Consider the following 5,477-nt stretch of genomic DNA (forward strand, 5'->3'; position numbering starts at 1 on the left):
CCTATCTGTAATGCAATTTTGGCTTTATATTGTAATAGACCTATTACCTGGGTCCTTATTTTAAATAATTCTTGTTCCACTGCAGTTGTCTGAGCATGTTTATGTTTTGCTTCTAGTATATGAATCTTTGCTAATAATTCAGTTAATTTAGCCTCCCTAATTTTCTTAATTCTTGAGCCATGCTTGATCAGTATTCCTCGTATTACGGCTTTATGTGTTTCCCAAATTACCACCGTAGGGCTTTCCAAATTATTATTTGTTTGAAATACTTACCTGTTTGAATACTTACCTGGCAGGGGAGACACCATGATCATGAAGGTGGTTCTCCCAGGGCGAGGCACGGCTATTGCACACTCTAGGCCGTGCTGATCGTGGTTGTCTTCCCTGCCGCTTCTCGGCCTTTTGGCTGGGACTGGGTGTGGTATCTGTCCTTATCAGTTGTCAGCGGAGCGCTGAAGCACCTCCTACATGGGGAGGGTGGATGCAATCCAATGATGTCATTGCACCTGGAAGGATGGTTTCAGCAGGGACTACGCTGTGCTGCCCGATAGAACACTGGGGGCCGGCCCATGGTTGAGTCTGAGCCATCTGGAAGGGTGCTCCTGGTGAGGATGGGTGCTGTGCTTGGTCTTGGTCTTTTTGCCGAGTTCTAGTCTGGCCTTCTGGCTGGCTGGTGTAAGTGCTATCTCTGTCAGCGATCCGGTAGGAGGAGCTGGTAATGCCCTGGGATAAGACGGGGCAGCACCATGCAAATCTGCTGGGTTGGCTGGCAGGGGTGGAGGGCTGCACTGGCCGGTCGGGGGGTCGGATATGGAACGAAAAGCCTATGGTGCATGTGCCCCTGGAGTGGCAGTCCAGGGGTATCTGAAGATCACTGTGTGTGAGGGACACATTGATTTAAGATACCACGGTCACTGCACCAGATACACGCTTTTTTTAGCACCTGCCTCCTGGGCCGGGCCTTTTGGCTAGGACCGGAGGAATTTTTTTTATTCCTGGCCGGAGGGCCTGGTCATTGTTTCACCACAATGACCACTTCTTTCACTCTCCTCTCCACTATCCCTTCCCCCACTTTATTTTATTTAAGCCTGTGTTTGTCACTTTTTTGTCTTTTTTTGTTGTGCACGTTTTGTCACTGTGTGATTAGTAGGGTGCGGGTCCTCGGGCCAGCCCTGAACGTCTTGGGAGTGGGTGGACATGGCCTTCTGGCTTAGTTCGCCTGCTCTCATGGGGTCTCCCTTCGGGGGAGCCCCACCTAGTACTGGGAGGGTTCTGTTTCGGCAGTCCCTCCGAGGAAGTTGGGTCCGTGTCGGCTTCGGTTGCTCGGACCACAGTACCTCAGTCCCCGTCTGGTGCCTAACGCCCCGGGTGATCAGGGTTTGAGTCCCTCTTCACAGGAGGACCACTTGACGTTGCACCCGTCTGCACGTTTTTGTGAACACTCTTTATGTGTGTGCACATTTTTTCTGCACCGGGTGGAGTTTTTTTGGGTGTGTTCACACGCCATAGGCTTTTCAAAAAAAAAAAAAAATATTTGTTTGAAAGAAGAATACTAATTCTTTCTGTACGTCCTCCAGGACCATTGGGTCCTGGAGGAGACTCTCATTAAGTTTCCAGGTGGTTAAAGTTGAATATTTCCCTTCTACTGGTTGGTATTTTAGAAAAATTGGCGCATGATCAGACCAGGTAATTATACCGATTGAGGTTTCTTTAACAAAATGTAATTGTTTATATGAGATTAAAAAAATATCTATTCGTGAGTAAGACCTATGAGGGTTAGAAAAGAAGGAAAAATCTTTTTCCTTCGGATGTAGTAATCTCCATATATCTACTACTCTTGCCTCTATCAGGGCCTTTGAAATCCCCTTTCTGACTTTAGCTGGTACTGATGATGTTCCCCCTGAGGTGTCTTCACTTGGTATTAAAGGGATGTTCGCATCTCCTCCCATAATTAACTGCCCCTCTGAAAACTCAATGAGTACACCCAACATTCTTTTAAAAAATATATCTTGTTGAACATTTGGGGCATAGTAGGTTACAAATGTCATTGTAATCCCTCTAATTGTTCCTTTAATAAACGGGTATCTTCCTGCTGCTTCTGTCAAGACTTCCCACGCTACTCTGTTAGATATCATAATAGATACTCCTTTAGTCTTTGCCTCTGGGTTAGTTGCATGGTATACCATTGAATATTCTCTGCTCCTAAGTAGATTCAACTTTTCCTCTTTAAAATGAGTTTCTTGAATAAAGGCAATATCGACTTGATATCTCTTGAGATCCTGTTCTAACATTCGGCGTTTTTCAGGGATATTCAATCCTTTGACATTAAATGACATAATCTGCAAAGTTTCCATTGTTTCTTTCCTACCTTACCCCGTTTTGAAGCTGGTCGAAGTTTGAATGGAGGATCAACAGGACAAAAGGTCCAAAGAGGGAGAGTAAAGAATAACAATATTCTCCAATAAAGATAGAAAGCTGAGGAATAGAGGGTAAAAAGAGAGAGAGAGAGAGAGTAAGGGAGGAAAAAAAATAAAAAAAACCCACCCAGCACACAAAAAAAAACAAAAACAACGGCAACAAAAAAAAAATTCCCTAATAACTCTACAACCAACCCCTACTTGGCCGCACAAGTCAGTGGCCATTTTTTACGGTGATGGGACTATCATAGAAGTGGTGAAATCACGTTGTGAAATCACGTTGTGTTCTAACGTCTCACAGGAGAAGCATTAATCGTTTTATGAACACTTGGCCATCATATTGGGACTTTAAAGGGAAAAGGATCAACTTAGAAATCCTTTACTTAATTGTCATATATGTACATTAAGGCCCAGATTCACAGACAGCGGCGCACATTTATGCAGCCGTAGCATATCTCCTTTACGCTACGCCGACGCAGCGCAGAGAGGCAAGCACTGACTTCACAAAGCCAGTGCTGCCAAAACTGCGCTGGGTTTCCTAGGCGTAAGCCGGCGTAGGTGGACACATCCCAGTGAGCATGCTCAGAATCACGTCGGAACTACTCCCTAAGATACGTCGGATCACTGTCTACGGCGTGAACATAACCTCATATTAAGTCATATTCACGTCCAACGTCGGCTTGTGTTCCCTGGTGCAGCCCTTTGCATGGATGCTGCTGAGTTACACCTCCTTTATGGGGCATAACTTTACGCCGGACGTATGACTTTACGCGCACTGCGTCAGGCGCACCTACGTTCGTGAATCGCTGTATCTGCCTCATTTGCATATTTGAATAGAAAATTAATGGGAGCGCCAAATGCATCCAGCGTAAATATGCGCCCACTCTACGCCAGCGTAGGCAAGTTACGTCGGTGGTATGAAGCCTGTTTTTAGGCATACCTTAGTATGAGGGTCCGGCGCACAGATATGACGGCGCATATTTGCACTTACGCGGCGTATCTGGAGATACGTCGGCGCAAGTGCTTTGTGAATCCGGGCCTAATTGTTTTCACATACACATTTTATTTATGTTTTTTTGTGGTAAGGATTCCCTAAATTTGATATAGGGGAATGCATGTTTTTTACGAGCACTATTCAATACGTATATGGCACAGATATGTATGTGTTTTTTACATTTTTCAGAGAAGAATATTTGTATATGAGCACTGGGTACACATTTATATATACACATATATTCGGTGGATTGTCAATACAGGTGATATGTATCGGGGCTAACAATTGTTACTAGTGCCCAGAAGTAGGTGGATTTACATTAACCACCAGGGTAGCGCAATCCACATACTATACCCATTCATCTTTGGACGAGACACCATAGAGTGTCTTGCACCTTTGTTTCTGATTGCAGCACACCCACCATTACAGGCTAATTATGGTTTTCCTTTTTTGCCAGCAACACCCGCATCATATAGTTCTCGTTGTTTCCTCACTCTCTGACTAAGGTCCATGAATAAAGAAATGATCTGGTAGGAGATCAGAGGGCCCATTTACTAGTTACCTTGAGGGGGGAATTGTAAGATCCTCAGAGACAAAGCTGCCTGATGTGGGCGGAGTCCTGGTTTAGGGGAACCAATCAGCTCATGTCTAGTAATAATCTTTGTTTTTCTATTTTAGTAGATGGACTGGAGATGAGGAAAACCTCAGAGGATTGTCTCACTTTGTCTCCACACTGTAAAGTAGAAGATGAGGACATCACACAGTATAGTCCAGGAGAAAACCCGACTACCTCAAATGTCCATCCGGCACCACACAGTGTAGATGGACCATCGTATTCCTCTTATCCTGAGGAACCTCAGACTGTGCGGGGCGGTGCCGGACCATCGTATTCCTCTTATCCTGAGAAACCTCAGACTGTGCAGGACGGTGCCGGACCATCGTATTCCTCTTATCCTGAGGAGCCTCAGACTGTGCGGGACAGTGCTGTCCTTCCAACAAATAAGAGACTTTCCTGTACTGAGTGCGGGAAGTGTTTCAGTTTTCAATCCGATCTTTCCACACATCAGAGATGTCACACGGGGGAAAAGCCGTATTCATGTCCTGAGTCCAGGAAATGTTTTTCAGAGAAGTCCTATCTTTCCACACATCAGAGATCTCACACAGGGGAGAAGCCATATTCCTGTCCTGAGTGTGGGAAATGTTTTTCAAAAAAGTCCAGTCTTTCCACACATCAGAGATCTCACACGGGGGAGAAGCCGTATTCCTGTCCTGAGTGTGGGAAATGCTTTTCACAGAAGTCCTATCTTTCCACACATCAGAGATCTCACACGGGGGAGAAGCCGTATTCCTGTCCTGAGTGCGGGAAATGTTTTTCAGCGAAGTCCAATCTTTCCACACATCAGAGATCTCACACGGGGGAGAAGCCGTATTCCTGTCCTGAGTGTGGGAAATGTTTTTCACGGATTTCCAGTCTTTCCAGACATCAGAGATCTCACACGCAGGAGAAGCCGTATTCCTGTCCTGAGTGCGGGAAATGTTTTTCAGATAAGTCCTATCTTTCCACACATCAGAGATCTCACTCGGGGGAGAAGCCGTATTCCTGTCCTGAGTGTGGGAAATGTTTTTCAGATAAGTCCAGTCTTTCCAAACATCAGAGATCTCACACAGGGGAGAAGCCGTATTCCTGTCCTGAGTGTGGGAAATGTTTTTCACAGATTTCCAGTATTTCCAAACATCAGAGATCTCACACAGGGGAGAAGCCGTATTCCTGTCCTGAGTGCGGGAAATGTTTTTCAGAGAAGTCCAATCTTTCCAAACATCAGAGATCTCACACGGTGGAGAAGCCTTAGGCCCCATACACACGAGAGGATTTATCCGCGAATACGGTCCAGCGGACCGTTTCCGCGGATAAATCCTCTCGAGGATTTGTGCGGATTTCCATGCGATGGAGTGTACTCACCATCGCATTGAAATCCGCGCCGAAATCCTCTGGCGATGACGTGTCGCGCCGTCGCCGCGATTATGACGCGGCGACGTGCGCGACGCTGTCATATAAGGAATTCCAC

General features: G+C 45.9%; 1 non-coding gene across 1 annotated transcript; it reads left to right on the forward strand.

The window, feature by feature from the left end:
- The first annotated feature begins 281 nt into the window (after nt 1-281).
- LOC120921781 lies at nt 282-440 on the forward strand. The gene has a single exon (XR_005744973.1). It is a non-coding gene; the product is annotated as a U1 spliceosomal RNA (small nuclear RNA).
- The last annotated feature ends 5,037 nt before the right edge of the window (nt 441-5,477 follow it).

The sequence above is a fragment of the Rana temporaria genome (assembly GCF_905171775.1).
Source record: "Rana temporaria chromosome 4 unlocalized genomic scaffold, aRanTem1.1 chr4p, whole genome shotgun sequence".
Lineage (NCBI taxonomy): Eukaryota > Metazoa > Chordata > Amphibia > Anura > Ranidae > Rana > Rana temporaria.